Raw genomic sequence first — 19,326 nt, 5'->3', positions numbered from 1 at the left:
TCAGAGTTCCCTCTGCTTGTCTATCTTGCACTAGATCGAGTATCACCTCGAATGCCGGGTGACCCTCAGCGGCCCTCTCATAGGTACAAGAGAGGCACTAAAATAAAGATGGAAGCTCTGTGTTTGGACAGGTGTTGCCGACACGTGGGGCTCACACTTAAATGGGGGACAATAGGGACATGTAAATGCCAGTATCTCTTCTGTTTTCTCCTCTCTGTTTTTCTGGAGAGAAATGTTTTAACCCGTGCTGTTAGCAGTTTTTAGAATCCACTGGAGATTGGGCTGAGCATCTCAACATTTGATGTATAGACTTTACCTTAATTCCCTTGTTTTCTGTATAAATCCACCCCCTGCCCACTAGCCATGGTTGGTGGTTGGAAGGATGGAGCCCCGTGGAGAGAAATGATCTCCAGTGGGTCAACTGCCAGGTCCAGTAGGAGGTGATTTTTCTAGCTATGTGGGATGGAATATGGGGATTGGGAGACTGAGTTTTTCAAGGAAGTCCTGCTTTATCCCCACCTGGGATTCCACCTTCAGAGGCCTCTTACACCACCAATTACTAGCGTTCCTGGCGTTTGGGGCCAAGACTTGTCCTATTTCCTGGTTTTACTCCCTTTATCTTAATCTGGATACATTGCATGTATCCATCTGACTTCCAGTCTGCATTATTTTGCTGAAATCTTGAATATGCTGTCGTTTGCTCTCCTTCTTGTGAATTTTTGCTTCTTATGCATACTTTCCTTTAATCCTCCTGGTGAGTTTATGGGGACAAAAAGTGTTCAGTTTGCTGTGTTGAACGAGGCAGCTGCAAATACCCTCACATTTAGTCCCTTTGTTATGCCTTGAAGTAGCCCCTGCTTGAGCAACAAATGAAACATTTACCATCAACCACTTGCATCATTGGATAATTAACATAGTCTTACACTCCATGAATCGGCACTAACTGTCCACTCGATGACACCCCATGTCTGTCCTTCTTTGTATCTTTTCATTCTCTTCCCTTTCCTGGGGATGCCCATTCCTTACCCTTCATGAACAAAGGAACAAAACAGAAAGGGAGAAATAAGCACAATTGAGGTGGTGTCAGTAAGGACTTGAATCAGAGAAGGTGGCAGTCAGCACTTGGAAGAGAAAGAGTTGGCTGGAGAAGTTCAATGCTGGGCAACTGTAGACTCACGCTTCCAGACCTGCTTATGTGTCACCTTCTCTCTGAAGCCACACAGATGACATTCCTTTGCTACTGCATTCTTACCACTAGTTGTAAACGTTTGTAAAGTTGGGTATCATTTATGTGCCCACCTACTGGCCTCTGATAAAGGGCTGTAAACATCTCAAGCTTCCTGGTATCTGTTGAAGTACCTCAAGTGTGTGTCATTATCTTAACCTGATATTTAAATCCAGGTGATCTATATTGATATATTGTTAAACCCAACAGGCAAAAAGTAACATTTTTGAATGTGTAAGAAAGCATAATATGTACTAGATTAACACTGCATCAATAACACATTTTTATTAAGAAAATCTCTTTGTGCATACCTCATTGTACACTGGCATGAAATCCCAAAACATTTACCTACCTGTCATAGACAAATAGTTTGAAGAGTTGACATAGCCAATATCAATTACAGAAGCAAGAAGTTAAAGTGTACATACAATTGGAATTTTGTGTCTGAAAATAGAACGTGTCTCACCTGCATTCGTTTCTCAAAATAACATTTCCCATAATGAAATGTTAAGATTCCAAAAAATTTTAAAGGTGGTCTTTACATAAATCTGCCTTATATTTATTATATGTGGATATCCCATGTTGAAGACTAAGATTCTTATTATCAAACCGGTTTTATTCAAGTATAACCGTAGGAACATAGGCTGTAATAAATTGATTTGTAAGAGAAATCCACGGGAGAATTCATTTCCCCACTGTAAAATAGAAACTGTATTTAAAAGTAGATTTGGATTGTTTATGATGCCGAATCCAGCCTCTGTATCCCGACATTGAATTAAATCTCGGAGGAGTTTTGGGTAAACTAGAAGAGAATAGCTTTATTGCTTTGCCAGGCAAAGGGGGCCACAGCGGGCTCATGCCCTCAAAACTGTGTGTCCCTCCCTGGAGGGGGTAGTGAGGGGTTTTATGGTCATGGTTCAGAGAGGACGTGATCAGCTCGTGGACCTTCTTCTGATTGGTTGGTGGTGAGGTCATCGGGAATCAGCATCATCAAACTTCTGGTTCCAACCGGTCTGAGGTCTTTGTGCTGGTGGGCAGCACGCAGTTAACTTCTTCCACCTGGTGGGGCTTTCAGTATCTGCAAAAACGGCTCAAAGATGTTGTTACATGTATCCCTTGAGGCGGAACCAGGACCCTGCCCCAAGGCTGCACTCTTGTTTCTTCAGGGCTCCTCCCTTGTCTCTGCGTCCCCTCCCTTCCCTGATGAGCAACTGCTTGAATCTGCCTGTTGGAACTCAGGGAAGGTCATGGGGGCTGAATGAAGCCTATTTCCTGTAATCAAGAAAGGGGGGACACAGGAAGGCTTTTGTGCCCAGGAACCCCACAGGGCCCTGCTCAGTTTCACGTAGGTTTTGGACTGGTAATGTAAAACAAAACAAAATCCCACGTATTTAGTGGCTTGAACATTCAAGAACAATGACTGTCAATCTTTAAGTAGCCTGAAGATAGTTGCTCTGGGACTCGCATGGTGATGGATGGTATTAGAAATCAGGGGTTTTTCTGCCTTGTTGCAGGCCCAGAGTCTTTTCATGATTTAATATAAATTCTTAACCTCCTGTTAGGAAAGGAATGGCTAGTGTAAAGAGCTCACCTCTCTGCCTTAAAGTTTCCTGGATGTTATTCAGACAACTCATCTTTACATCCAGTTGTGCACAATGTGGTCTCGTGGACACACCCAATCTGAAGAGGGGCTGAAAAACGCAGTCTATGCCCTACTGACCAGGGCTGCACAAAGACCACAGCTCATTAACTGAGACGAAAAGTGAAATGGATCTCGGGGGAAATCTAGCCGTCTCTGCTGTAGGATTGAAGGCATTTTTTTGTTTGGTTTTCTACATGGAAAACCACAAGCTTCTCATGAATCCATACAGATTATAAACATCAACATATGACTCTCATCTTCCTAATGCAAGGTTTTAAAAGTACTTGTGTATCCTTTTAGAAGTTTTATCCCAACATGTTGATTTTTTTTTTTTTTTCCTACATCCATTGTAAGAACTGAGATGGGAAAAGGTATGAATGAATATGATTTTGGGAGACATGAAAATGCTCCTTACAATTCACATCTGTTCACACCATGAGCATCTTAACCTACACATCTTCAAGTGACAAGCAAAACATTTTCTAGAGAGGAAAGTGATTGGTTATCCACGCATGTAAGGAGTCTGCACAGTATTATTCCTGTTACCAGATATCTGCCTTCTTTGGTAGAGGTCTCTGTGACTATTACCTTTTGAATGTTATGCAGAGGACCATGGGACCCCTGGAAATCCTTGTGAAGAAAATTGCTCCTAAGGAGAAGGCAGGCTTTGAGAAGTTTTGAAAGCAGAACCATACAGGTTTGATTGAGGTGTGGAGGTCAAACTAAAAGTAGTAGACAATCAAAGAACATAGACCATTGATGAACATGGTGGGTAAAGGAGAGGCAGATAAAATGGACAAAGGTACGTAAGAGTGTACCCAGCCATGCACGAGACATGTATGAGGATGCAAAGGTCTTATGCTCCAAATTCAAGGGGAAAAAAAATAAGACTTATTCCCCCTCCCTAGCCACATAAAACACCAGAACTGGTTTCCAAGTGACCCAATCCATCAATGTCACGTATGCATCAGGAATGATGCGTCTGAAACCCACCAAACCACAGAGCCTTGTACTTTGGAAAGCAAGTCCGTCAGCCACCAGCCTCCAACCAGAAACCATGTTTCCATCAATCATCCCATGAAAATTCCATGTTGAAAGTTTGCCAGAACTTCCCAAATATAGGATAAGAGCAGCTGATTGCTTGCTTCATACACACTTGAATCTATAGGCCCAGCTACTATCGCTGGGCAAGCAATACGTTAAACCTTTTGGGTTTTGTTTTCAGACACTTCTTTCTTCAAACGACTTTCGATTTGTAGTAACTTATAGAAAATATGCTCTTGCTACATAATTTAGAGTGTGAAGTTAGCATTTTTGCTGCTCAGTCTGCCTGCCTTATTGCATTGGTGTGACTCGGCTAAACCCACATTTTTAAAAAATTACAGGATAGTTATATACACCTGAAACCTCCCTAATATTGCAAAACATAGTGATTCAAAATTTTTGTAGATTGTACTCCATTTAAATTTACTGTAAAGTATCAGCTATATTCCCTGTGTTGTACACTACATCCTTGTTGCCTGTTTATTTACTCTGACTCTGTCTAGGAAGACGCTGTGATTTAGCCTTGAGGGCCAGTTGCCGTTTCTGACTTCCTCGAAGGGTATGCTGTTTGTTACAAGAGAATTTCCTATGTAGAATTTTAAAACTAAAAGTGCTTGAAATATATATGGGGTTTGGGGCGGGGAGGGGGCATTAAGTGCTGTTTTGCACAGATCCTGGGTTTTGGGGTCCAGAAACAAGTTTTTGCTATATTCTTGACAGTCCTTATAACAAGTTGTCACACATTTAAAAAGCTACATTTCAAATCCCTCCTCTAAAAATGGAGAAAACCACATCTTCCAATTCTGCTTTGATACACTGTATTATGTATTCTAACATGTGTGTGTACTTGCATCCTTAATTCTGTTCTACACATTTATTACAAATATATACATGGATATTACATACATACGTATATACACGTGTTACGTGTGTGTATTGTTATTAAGAACGGTACAATGTGGCTTTTATCTTCAGTAAGGGTGATGTTTGGCCCCCATCCTTAATGTATATATATTCTTCCTTCCCTTTATCTTTCTGTCCTGGAAGCAACAAATTCTTTTGGGTTACAGCTGGGAACCCTAATATTGCAACATGAGTCATATATAACATAGGTGTCTTACCTATCTACTGTTTTATGTATGCATATGTGCATGTATGTTTATACTCGTATATATAATCATATATATACATATATTCATGTATATATAATGTTTGTGCACTTTAGAAATTCTTTTCTCCCACTCTCTCTCCCTCTCTCTCAAGTATATCTCTATATATTACTAAATCTCTCTCTATGTAGAGAGATTTAGTAATATATTACTAATTTAGTACTATTATTAATATATTTTAATAATACATTAAATATATTAAATATAATAATATATTAAATTTAACAATATGTTAAATATATTATTAATATATTCTAATTAATTATTAGTAATATTAATATATTACTGATTTACTACATCAGTAATATATATTACTATTACTGTATTAGTAATATATAGAGATATATTTATATAGAGATAATATAGAGAGAGATAACATGGAGAGATTTAGTAATATATAATATGTATTTAAAAATACAGAGATTTAGTATATATTACTAAACTGCTTGGATATTTATATAATTTTTAGTTTTTTATTTCAGATCTATCACAAGGACATTAATAGCGAATGCTGCTACTCCCTAAAGAGATATGTCTTTTTTTTTTTTTTTTTCCCCCAAACAGGCTTATAAAACACTGTCTTTCAAGTTTTGACTGGATTTGATTCGTTTTGGCAGGTCGTTACCTTGTCACTTTGCATTACCTGCAAAATCAAGTCCGAACTATTGGAGGAGACATACAAGCTCACTGGGGACTAATTTTTAATACAAACATTTGTCTTGGAGGCTGCAAGGCTGTGGAGTGGCGTTTGCATCACAAACATGAGGATACAAAGGCCGCCCCCTCATGCTGTTGGGATTGGCCTAATCTTTCTCAATTGTTAGACCCACCAGTTTTTCTTCCAGAGAAAAATCTTGATGCTGGTGACCTGGAATAGGTTTCCTAGTGGCAACCACAAAACATTGCCATGATTCCCATGAGGGCGAGTGAGAATTCCTCTTGATCCCTCATTCTGGCTGAGCCTGGTTTTGATTTGGGTGACAGAGAAAGGCTGCACCAACTGTCTCTTCCTTAGCATAATTAATGACTTGGTTTTTCCGACGTTTCCCAAAGTAACCAACAACTACCAAAGCCCACGACTTTCCCATAGTTGTATTAGTCCAGTATTTTCCAATTCATTTGTAATGTACTTTTTTCATTCATCTTTCTTAACTGGTCCCTTGTTAGGAAGTCACACTCTAAAGCACCTGTTTTCACATTTGTCACCTAAAATTGAATGCATGACACTTGAAGTGATTCCAGAAGGATGGAGCAAATTTCCATCTGAATGAATTGTTGGCTGTCAGACTGGGGGTGCACCCGGTGTTGAAAACCTTTGTCAAAGAGCCAAAATCTCACTGAGTCAAGTTGTAGCCTCTGCAGAAGAAAGATCACCAGCAAACACTGAGAGTTGCAGTGCAAAGAAAAAAAATCATGATGACATATACACATGCATATATATTTAACGGCAAAAATCCTATACGTAAAATGTGTCAATGGTGATAAAAATCACTCGTACTCCAAAGTAGAAGTAGTTGAAGGGCTTAGGGAGTTTTCACTCCTGAAAAGGATCTCCAGGCACACTTAATGTTTACCTAAAGTAACTTATTTATTTATTTTTGGCTGCGTTGGGTCTTCGTTGCTGCACGCGGGCTTTCTCTAGTTGCAGCGAGCGGGGGCTACTCTTCGTTGGGGTGCACGGGCTTCTCATTGTGGTGGTTTCTCTTGTTGTGGAGCACAGGCTCTAGGCATGCAGGCTTCAGTAGTTGTGGCACGCGGGCTCAGTAGTTGCGGCTTGCGGGCTCTAGAGCACAGGCTCAGTAGTTGCAGCTCGTGGGCTCTAGAGCGCAGGCTCAGTAGTTGTGACGCACGGGCTTGGTTGCTCCATGGCTTGTGGGATCTTCCCGGACCAGGGTTCGAACCCGTGTCCCCTGCATTGGCATTTGGGTTCTTAACCACTGGACCACCAGGAAAGTCCCCTAAAGTAACTTAAAAATTGTATATTTTAAAGAAAAGTATGAACCTTGAATTCCATTCCTGAATCAAAATTTCATTTTCTGTTTTGCACCTCTTCCTCAGAGCATGACATCTTTTTACATACACATCAGCTGCCATTCCGTGAACTCTCTCACCTTCATTTAACACAGCTTTAGAGGTATTTTGGCTCATGATCTTTTGTCAGTTTTTATTATTTATGGTCACTGGCTTAGAAGTTTCTCCACTTCCAGCGGTTGGAGTTAGGCAGAACATGAAAAAGGGGAGACAAGAGTTTCAAAGTTTAGATTGATTACTGAATTCTTAAATTGGGATCCACATAAGTACATCTCGTCGTCTGTGAGGGTTTACATAATTAGGACATTTGAAATAGTCATCAAAGATAGTCTGACTTTCCTTTCCTTTGACTGGGAACAAGGTAGACCGAGAATCACAGTGCCATTCATTTCAGAACTGGGAGTAGAAGACAAGACTTTGGACGCACAGACTGTGACCACACGCCCTAGCTCCAAAAACATGGTTTATCTTGACCCAACGCTAAGCGATTGAGGGTAAACATCTAAACACGAAGTGCTGTCCCAAGAGGAACAGATCGGCGTGGTTTCCATAAGTGCCAATGAGCCCTTTATATGACCCTAAATATTGTTGTCTTTGAAAGACAGTAATGTAATGTAATTATTATTATATCCTCGTGACCCTAGTGAGTTATGAATGTCTACCACAGACCAAAGGGCTGTAACCTACATCAGAGCCCTCATTGGCTGATAATGGGATTGTGGCTCTAAGAGGTTAGGTGTTTTGCCCAGGGTGGTAAAGCCCACAGGAGAGAGTGTGCACAGGATTGCCTTGCCTTTAGACTGTTTCGGGTGGAATTTCCACCCTAACTCTTCGTTGCCCTGTGGCTCGAGGTGAATCATTGAGTCTCTCTGCACTTCATTTTCTGCACTGGCAAAGTGGTAAATGTAACATTCCATTCCATAGTGTAACACAGCAAGGTAACATAGCAGCCATATTAGTCTTACTAGGGCTGCTATAACAAAATACCACAGAATGGGTGGCTTAAAGAAGAGAAATTAATTTTCTCACAGTTCCAGAAACTAGAAATCTCAGCTCATGGTGTGTGAACAGGGCTGGTTTCTGGTGAGGCTTGTCAGCTCGGCTCGCAGGTGGACGTCTTGCTGTGTTCTCACGTGGCCTCTCCTCACTTTACCATAATCACATCCTCAAAGACTTTATGTCCAAACGGAGTCATGTTGGGGGTTAGGGCTTCAGCACATGAATTCGGGGGTTGGGGACACTCTTCAGTCCATGCCAATAACACAGCATGAGGTCACAACTCAACACGGAACCCTCGACGTGACACAGCATAACGCAGTATGGTTGTAACGAGGATTAAATAGTGTGCTTTGGATACTTAGCAGAGTCTTGGCATTTAGCAGGTACTGACTGCGTGTTCGAAGTAGCCAATTTCTCCCCACACCCCGCACCTCCACACAAACAAGGAAAAGGAAAAAGAAAATTGGTATATCTTACATTCAAGCCACGGTCCTCCGTCTCTGCAGTACAGTTCACACTTCCCTGTGGTTGACAGCAATAGTGGAACAACCTAAATGAGCACCTAAATGAGCCACCTAAACGAGCGTTCCAGCCCTTTCTTTTCTTGCCATTGGCAACTACCACGTCACGGGTGTCTGCCTGTGATCGCCTGTCCCGTTCCATTCAGAGATACGCTGTTATGCAGGCGCTTCGTTTGGTCCACTGCTGTCATGCAGGGCCGTGTAGTAGGTGTTCGTGAAACCCGTGCTGATGGAACGAAGGACGTCTTTTCCTTTACTGTTCCAGTGTTTCTGCGGAGCTCTGATTTATGGAGCATCTTAGAGTGATCTCTGCTTTAAAGAAAGATGCTAAACCACATGAGAGGATTCTCCCTTAAGTGACTGCTAAGAGAACCATGAGAAGAAAAATTAAATGAGGCATGCTAGTGAACACCAAGAAGGAAGTCCCTTCCAAGTAATCCTCATTACCTCTGCCTTATTCACACCCCAAAACACCTGGGGTGTGTGCCTGTTCAAGGTATATGCATGGCCTTTTGACAATGGATAAATTGTTTTCTAAAAAAATGTATTAAATATGTGAACAGGAAGAGATGTGATGAATGAGTTTTATTATTGCAAAAATGATAAATAACGTGAGTTAATACAGTTGTAAAGAGTAATTTGTCTCACGGATCAATATGCTAGGTTTACGATGTTTACTACATTTATGAATGAAGATCATGTCTTTAGGATTAACCAAGGACACCAGGAGCCTGTGTGTAGGACAGCACAAGTAACTGTCAGTCTTCCATTAAGCCGTTCATGGAAATGCACAGACAGGACAAAAATTCTGAGGGAAAATATTATACTAGTAAGTGTAGGATCAGGATATAGGGTATGGTAGTTGTTTTTGTTTTTTTAAGGTCTTTATTTTTATTTATTTATTTATTGGCTGTGTTGGGTCTTCGTTGCTGCATGCGGGCTTTCTCTAGAGAACTGTAGCTGGATGCTGAAAACCTGAACTTCTCTCTCTCTTTCTCTCTCTTTCTCTGTCTCTCTCTCTCTCCAACGTCTGCAAAGGCCATCAGGGGCCATGCAGCCTCCTTCCCAATACTCCTTTCTGCTACATGTTTTACATGCATGGGCGTCTCGGGTGGGGAGGGCAGTGTCCACTCAACCTGGCTGTGTTACATATAACTAGGTATATATGTACATCTAGTCATGGGGTTCAGGGCAGGAAAGCCCATTGGTCCATAGATATAGAATAAAATAGGATAAGGTAGAATGGAATAGAATAGGATGGAATGGTATAGAGCAGAATGGAATAGAACAGAACAATACAACTGGGCATTTATCTTCAATAACGGTGATATTTGGCCCTCATCTGTTTTATTCCACTGACATCCAATTTCTCATTTCTTCAGATCCCATATGCTATGATTGAGGATTCTCAAAGGCCTTGAAATAACCCTCAGGCTGGCAGTGCTGCGACATTATGATTTGTTTCCAAATAGCTAAGACCTAGCACAGTGCTGAGCTTCTTAATTTTTTAATTGAAGTATAATTTCTGTGCAATATTATATAAGTTACAGGTGTACAATATAGTGATTCACAATTTTTAATGGTTGTATTCCATTTATAGTTATTATAAAAGATTGTCTATATTCCCTGTGTTGTACAGTATATCCTTGTAGCTTGTTTTATACCTAATGGTTTGTACCTCTTAATCCCCGACCCCTGTGTTGGCCCTCCCCACTTCCCTCTCCCCACTCGTAACCACTAGTTTGTTCTCTGTATCTGTCTCTGTTTCTTTTTAGTTTTATTCATTAGTTTCTTGTATTTTTCAGACTCCACATTATCAGTGATATCATACAGTATTTGCCTATCTCTGTCTGACTTATGTCACTTAGCATAACGCCTTCCAAGTCCATCCATGTTGCTACAAATGGCAAAATTTCACTCTTTTTTTTTGCCTGAGTAGTATTACACTATACACACACACACACACACACACACACACACACGTATATACACAAATACATACCATATCTTCTTTATGCATTCCTCTGTGGATGGACACTTAGTTTTCTTCTATATCTTGGATATTGTAAATAATGCTGCTATGAACATTGGGGTACATGTATCTTTTCAAATTAGAGTTTTTGGTTTTTTTGCATAAATACCCAGGAGTGGAATTTCTGGGTCATATGGTAGAGTTCTATTGTTAGTTTTTTGAGGAACCTCCATAGTGTTCTCCATAGTGGCTGCACCGATTTACATTCCCACCCACAGTGTAGGAGGGTTCCCTTTTCTCCACACCCTCACCAACATTTGTTATTTGTGTTCTTTTTGATGATGGCCATTCTGACAGGTGTGAGGTGATATCTCAGTGTGGTTTTGATTTATATTTCCCTGATGATTAACAATGTTGAGCATCTTTTCATGTAACTGTTGGCCATCTGTATGTCTCCTCTGGAAAAATGTCTGTTGAGTTCTGCCCATTTTTTTATCAGGTTGTTTTTTGTTTTTGATGTTGAGTTGTATGTGCTGTTTATATATGTTGGATATAAATCCCTTATTGGTCATATCCCTTGCAAATATTTTCTCCCATTCAGTAGATTGTGTTTTCATTTTGTTGATCGTTTCCTTTGCTGTGCAAAACCTTTTAAGTTTAATTAGGTCCCATTTGTTTATTTTTGCTTTTGTGTCCTTTAGCAGACGGATCGAAAACAATATTGCTGTGATTTATGTCAAAGAGTGTTCTACGTTTTCCTTTAGGAGTTTTATAGTATCCAATCTTATATATAGGTCTTTAATCCATTTTGAGTTTATTTTTGTATATGGTATTAGAGAATGCTCTAATGTCATTCTTTTACATGTAGCTGTCCAGTTTTCCCAGCACCACTTATTGAAGAGACTGTCTTTTCTCCATTGTATATTCTTGCCTCCTTTGTTGTAGATTAATTGACCATAAGTTCATGGGTTTATTTCTGGACTCTCTATCCTATTGTGTTGATCTGTGTGTCTGTTTTTTGCACCAGTACCATACTGTTTTGATTACTGTAGCTTTGAAGTATAGTCTAAAGTTAGAGCGTATGATTCCCCCAGCTCCGTTCTTTCTCAAGACTGTTTTTTGCTATTCAGGGTCTTTGTGTTTCCATACAAATTTTAAAATTATTTGTTCTAATTCTGTGAAAAATGTCATTGGTAATTTGATAGGGATTGCATTGAACCTGTAGATTTCCTTAGTAGTTTAGTCATTTTACCAATATTGATTCTTCCAATCCAAAAACACAGTAAATCTTTCCATTTGTATCGTCTTCAGTTTATCTCATCAGTGTCTTATAGTTTTCCAAGTACAGCTCTTTTGCCTCCTTAGGTAGGTTTATTCCTAGGTATTTTATTCTTTTTGATGTGATGGTAAATGGGTTCCCTTCATTTCTCTTTCTGAGAGTTTGTTAGGGCATAGAAATGCAACAGATTTTTGTGTATTAATTCAATATCCTGAAATTTTAGCAAATTCATTGATTAGCTCTAGTAGTTTTCTGGTGGCATTTTCAGGATCCTCTATGTATAGTATCATGTCATCTGCAAACAGTGACAGTTTTACTTCTTCCTTTCCAATTTGGATTCCTTTTTTTCTTCTCTGATTGCTGTGGCTAGGACTTCCAAAACTATATTGAATAAAAATGTTGAGAGTGGGCATCCTTGTCTTGTTTCTGATCTGAAAGGAAGTGCTTTCAGTTTTTCACCATTGAGTATGATGTTAGCTGTGAGTTTGTCATATATGGCCTTCATTATGTAGAGGTGTGTTCCCTCTATGCCACTTTATGGGGAGTTTTTAATCATACACAAATGTTTTAGAGCTGATGATTCTTTGATGGAATTTGTCTAGGATCCTTTAGAACCTATAGAGCCAACTAGATCACTTGTTCTACACTCAATTCTAGTTATTAGTTCAACTAAGTCATCCTCAATGACAAATAGATAGTTGGTGTTTTCACTTATAAGCTTTAAATCAAACTGTCTCAGCCTTGCTTTTACCAGTAAAATATACTGAGTCATTGTGAGTTCCCTTACAATATTTCGATGTTGACATGAAAGCAAGAAATATGGTCGTGATATTGGCTCAAAAGAGAATATGATGACATTTTTGAACTTTTAAAAATAGTCCTTTGTTCTTTGAATTTTTAAAAGCTATATAAGCAGTGTCTAAACTATTGATCTTCACTACAAGCCCTAACAAAAAGAATTCATTTCCAAATGTGAGAAAAACTTGAAAGAGGCTGTGGATAACAGCGTGGGGATTGGAGATGATTAACATTTGTGATTAATTATCACAAGTGAAAGAGTGAAACTTTTTATAAAGGAAAAAAATCAAGGAGACATCTTTAATCTTCCTTCAAAAGGCATTTAATACAAATGAATAATTTTACTGCTTTCCATTTCCACTCTTTTTCACATTCATGCATCCACTTTAAAACAAAGTATTGACTAAAAAGTGCTTAATGGTTAATTAACAATGTTGATTGCTTACATTGTTTAAACTGCTGTTTAAAGTCATTTTATATTCCTAAGTCATTTATTTCCCCTTGAATTTGAATTTGATTTTGTCATACTTACCTTCTGTAGTAAAATTTCTAAAACATAACTCTAACCCTTTTATGAATATTTTAATAAACTCAATAACCATGCCTTAATCATCTTGTTATGGACATCAAATTTTCCAAATTAATAATGAATTAGATGAGTAGAGAGAGAAATAGATTTCTTTTACTTTTTATTTATTTTTATTGAGATATACTTGACATATAAGATTGTATTAGTTTCAGGTGTACAACATGATGGTTCTGTATTTGTATGTATTGTGAAGTGATCACCACAAGTGACATCTAGTTAACATCCATCAACACCTGTAGTTACAGTTTCATCTTTCTTGTGATGAGAACTTTTAAGAACTACTTTCTTAGCAACTTTTAAAGAGGTAATACAGTATTATTAACTACAGTTACCATGCTGTGCATTACCTCCCCAGGGCTTATTTATCTTATAATTAGAAGCTTGTCCTGTTGGGTCATATTTAAATCCAGTGCTTGAACAATTTGATTTTTCTTAATGACCCTGGCAATTTTTTAAATGTATCATTTAATGACATTGCACAAATTTAAAAAATATCTTTATTGGAGTATAATTGCTTTACAATATTGTGTTAGTTGCTGCTGTACAACAAAGTGAATCAGCTATACGTATACATATATCCCCATATCCACTCCATCTTGAGCCTCCCTCCCACCCTCCCTCTCCCACCCATCTAGGTTTTCAGAAAGCATCGAGCTGATTTCCCTGATTGCACAGCTTTTTAAAAATGATAACCTTGTATAACAATTGGTAGAGAAAAATTTTCTAACTCTGTTGCAACCAGGATGATCTAGGCTTGTCTATGATAAAATCATTTTTTTTTTTTTACAAATCTAAAGAATGCTTATGGTCTAAATGCATGCTGTCTGTGGACCTCCGCATCTACAGGTATCTTCTCTGCAACTGGGACATGGTTTTCCACTTATTAAGGTGGGTAGAAACTGTGTCCCTTGCCTGTTGCCCACTTGTGGCATTCTGTATGTGACCAAAGACCTCTCGTGGGGACCAAACCAGAATCTGGCATCATGACCTGAACCAGAAAATTAACTCCTATTGAAAAGAGAAATGGCTGAAAGAAAGAACAGGAAGACCTAATATTTTAACATGTACTTGTCACAAGCAATGTAAATTCCAAAATCAACAAATAGGTGGTTGTCAAAATGTGTCACTTCTCTGCAGTGGCAGGCTGACAAATTGTGACAAATTTTAGGTGCATTTTGACAACAAGGAATAATGAACTGTGGTTGCATTTGGGAAGGATTTTTTAAATATACATTTTATTTATATATTTTAAAATTTATTTTACATTTATTTATTTTTGGCTGTGTTGGGTCTTTGTTGCTGAGCACGGGCTTTCTCTTGTTGTGGCGAGCAGGGGCTACTTTTCATTGCAGTGTGCGGGCTTCTCATTGCGGTGGCTTCTCTTTTTGCAGAGCATGGGCTCTAGATGTGTGGGCTTCAGTAGTTGTGGTGCGTGGGCTTCAATAGTTGTGGCACGTGGGCTCAGTAGTTGTGGCTCACGGGCTCTAGAGCGCAGGCTCAGTAGTTGTGGCGCACGGGCTTAGTTGCTCCGTGGAATGTGGGATCTTTCCGGACCAGGGCTTGAACCCGTGTCCCCTGCATTGGCAGGAGGATTCTTAATCACTGCGCCACCAGGGAAGTCCCGAAAATGATGAATTTTTAAGTTTAAACCAGTAGTTGGTGGATGGGATTTAAGAAAGCAAATCTGGTAGTTTAAAATTTTATCAGTTTTAGGAGTTGGTCCACAGATTTACCCTCAAATAAATTCCTATGCATTCATTGTCCAGTGACATTTAGAAAGCTGCATTCTTGTGCTGTGTTAAGCATCTACACAAATTGGTTATAAGAAAAGTAGTATTTATAGATAAAAATAAATAGCATTGTCTTCTAAACTTGAATTACTATCCAAGGGAAACATCACCTTTAAAAAATACAGTTCAATAAAATAGACAGTTTCTTAAAAAAATTTTTGTCAATAGATAATCCGTGAATGCTGGTTTTGTGGTGTGTTTAGGATTTATAAAATTCCCTGAAGAAACCTGCCACTACTCATTATAATACAACTGCCAAGCACAGCCATCAACACCTACCTTACATTTACTAAGAATTACTTTGCGTTGGTATTTATTTACACTAAAGTGTTCAGATCCTAAAGAGATGGTTTAAATTGTGGCATTATTTCAGTCATTCTGTCTTTTAAAGTTTACCTAGAAAGTATTCTTGCCTGGGCTGTTAAAATCCAACTGCTCCATTTTGAGAGGTTTGGTAGATGAAGCACTTTTGTTGGTTATTTAAGGCTGAAATATAATATATAATTGGCTTGAATCAGAATGAGAGTGATCAAGGGATAGATTCAGCAGCAAACATATTTTTGCTCACAAAAAGGTCAACACAGCAGAGAAATGAAGCTCACTTATCCTTCGGATCAAATGGTCCTTCCTTTTCAATCCTGGGGGTCAATTGCAAGGCACCCAATGTTGAGACAACTCAACCTTATCCATCTCAGATTCAGCATATGTGTATGTTACTGTGAGGATTTATTTAGAAAATACATATTGACAACAGCCAAGACAAGGAAGCAACCCAAGTGTCCACTGACAGAGGAATGGATAAAGAAGATGTGGTACATATATGCAATGGAATACTACTCAGTCATAAAAAAAAGAATGAGATAACGCCATTTGCAGCAACATGGATGGACCTAGAGATGATCATACTAACTGAAGTAAGTCAGACAGAGAAAGACAAATACCATATGATATCACTCATATGTGGAATCTTAAAAAATGATATAAATGAACTTGTTTACAAAACAGAAACAGACTCACAGACTTTGAAAACAAACTTATGGTTACCAGAGGGGAAAGGAGGGGGGATAAACTAGGAGTTTGGGATTAACATATACACACTACTATGTATAAAATAGATAATCAGCAGGACCTACTGTATAGCACAGGGAACTCTACTCAGTATCTTGTAATGACCTATAAGGGAAAGGAATCCAAAAAAAAAAAATATATATATATATATGTATGTGTATATATATGTGTAAAAAACTGAATCACTGTGCTGTACACCTGAAAATGACATACTGTGAATCAACGATACTTAAGTAAAATAAAAATTTAAAAAAACAATGAAACACACATAAAGCACCATCCTGGCCTATCACAGGTGCCTGGCACATCTTTATATATTTAAGAAAATATCATGAACCCATTAAAACTGGAGTCTTTTTAATGGTGTGCTACCTATATTTATGTCTTTGACCAAAGAACCATGTTTATGCAAGATGTTAATATTAGGGGAAGCTGGGTGAAGGTTATACGTGGGAACGCTCTGCACTGTCATGGTACATTTTCTGCAAATCTAAAAATGATTCCGAAACCAAAAGTATATTTAAAAGAAAAAACAGAAGTCTGCCTGGATTAGTGAAAACTTGAGGACCTGAGGTCAGATTTGCCTGCCACGCTCCATGTGATCAGTCAAATTCCTGCTGGCAGGCAGTGGATCCTGGTTGCAAGTATCACTGGATCTGTCCCCACCCAAGGTGTGTGGTGAAATCAGTAGCTACCCTTGGCTAAATGCAGCCCCTACAAATGTAGGGCACTGTCATTGCACTGAGACACCAAGAAAAAATCCTGGGGATCGATTTAGCCTCCATTCCTGTGCAACGTATACCTGTTGTCTTTATGTCTACATCAGCATCATGAAAGATAAGAACTGTGTTATCTCACGGGTCATTCAAGTCTAATTAATTACATATTTATCTAACGTATAAGTAATATGATCAGTTACATTAATTAAAGAAACATTATTAAGGGGGAAATAGGCAGAAGGAAATAATTTCTTGACCCATGCTTTTGACATAACTGTGTCGAATCCTCGTTTGCTTTGTGAATACAGGCTTTTCCTGTGTGGCCGATAGACGAGGAGAATATTCAATCCAAAAGGAAACAAAGAATTTGGCCTCAATAGGACAGCCTATTTTGCAATGTATTTTTAGAATGCTGAGGATTTAGGACTAAAAGGAGTGACTCTGATCGTGTTACATGAGGCGTTCACACATCTGTCCTACAATGGATATTGTATCTTTGGCAAAACATTCCTCTTTCAGACCAGTTTCTCATTTGTTGTCCATCAGTGATGCTTTTATATGTCACAGAAAGGAGAGAAAAGCCTTTATGATGAAAATACTTTTGATACTGACTTGACATAGAATTTATGTGGGATAAACTTTTGCAGCCTCATGTTTGAAATTATTTAAAATAGATTATTATTGTGCTAATAACTTCAAGTTTATACATTTTCCTGCTTAATTTACAAACATTACATGGGACCAGTATTTGTTGGCAACCAATGTGACACTGGTTGTGGGGATGAAGTCATATTCAACACGATGCAGGTGAGTAAGAATCGGGACAACTGAGTTCAAATTTTCTTCCAGGCTGGCAGTTCTGATAGGAGCTACTTAATTGGATTTGCTAATCTAATTATCCCCAGCAGAAAACTAGGATCAATAATATTATTCCTACCGATGAGTCTCTATGAGCTGTTTACTAGATGGAGTTGTTAAGATCAAACAGCATGAGAGGAAGTTTCCTTGTACATCATAGGTCCTTCATTTTATTAACACGTAGATGAATATAGAGGATTTTCATTGAGGACCACGAGTAGCCTGGTAGCTATTTTATTATAAGACCCAATATAAGAATTTTGATTTTTAAAAAATTTCCCAAGAGTTCTAGATAGTTTAAGTATTGACTCCTAACGTTTAGAATTAATTCTTTTGTTTCTATTTAAAAAATTTTTTAAACTTTCATATAATTTTAGAAGGTTGCACTCCATCTACAGTTATTACAAGATATTTGCTATATTCCCCATGTTGTAAAATCCATCCTTGTAGCCTGTCTTACACCCAGTAGTTTGTAACTCCCACTCCCTCACCCCTGTACCCACTCCCCACCACTGGTCACCACTAGTTTGTTCTCTGTATCTGTGAGTCTGCTTCTCTTTTTATTTTATTCAGTAGTTTGTTGTGTATTAGATTCCACATATACATGGACACGACCATCTTGAATTCCCTTGGAACTCTTGAAAAGGTGATTTTCCATTTACCAACAATGACAGAACAATTAAAAAGGACAGAAAGAATGTGATAGAAAATAGCCAACATGCTTTGGAGTCCCTGCGTGCGTGAGCCTCGTGCAAGGACTGTCTCACTTCTGCTTCTGTGAATTCTTCGTGGTGTTTCCTCTTGTGCATTTGGCCCCGTGGATTTCCATCCTGTGGTTACAAGCTTGGCTGTTCCTCAAAAAAAAAAAAAAAAAACCTTTGAAAAGTCCTACCCTATGTCACTGGGTTTGCAGAGCATGTGGGTTCTGCCATTTCACTCACAGTGGCAGACACATTCCTTCAGCAGACATTTAATTGAGCACATACTGTAGCCCCAGGACTGATAGGGTTGGTGTTGCAGCAGGAGAGAGAAAGGAGTCACGGGTGACGCATGCTTTTCTGTCTGATGATGTAGACGGCGATGCTGATGTATTCTGAGAGTAAGAGGAGCAGGTTTATTGGGGTAACGTGACCGCTGTAACTTAAAATACTTTTCCTGGGGCTTCCCTGGTGGTGCAGTGGTTAGGAATCCGCCTGCCAATGCAGGGGACATAGGTTCGAGCCCTGGTCCAGGAAGATACCACATGCCGTGGAGCAACTAAGCCCGTGAGCCACAACTACTGAGCCTGCGCTCTAGAGCCCACGAGCCACAACTAATGAGCCCACGTGCCACAACTACTGAGCCCACACACCTAGAGCCCACGCACCACAACAAGAGAAGCCACCGCAATGAAAAGCCCACACACCGCAATGAAGAGTAGCCCCCGCTCGCTGCAACTAGAGAAAGCCCCGTGCAGCAACGAAGACCCAATGCAGCCAAAAATAAATTAATTAAATAAATTTTAAAAATAAATAAATAGCTTTCAGTGAGTGACGTCAAGAAACAACTGGTGATACAACTCTGTGGTTCAAGGGATAGATTAATTGGCAATCATTAGCCCATAGTGATTAGAAGATAGATTT

Source organism: Balaenoptera physalus, assembly GCF_965194825.1.
Source record: "Balaenoptera physalus genome assembly, chromosome: Y".
In the NCBI taxonomy this organism is placed as follows: domain Eukaryota; kingdom Metazoa; phylum Chordata; class Mammalia; order Artiodactyla; family Balaenopteridae; genus Balaenoptera; species Balaenoptera physalus.
This window is presented reverse-complemented; position numbering follows the sequence as displayed.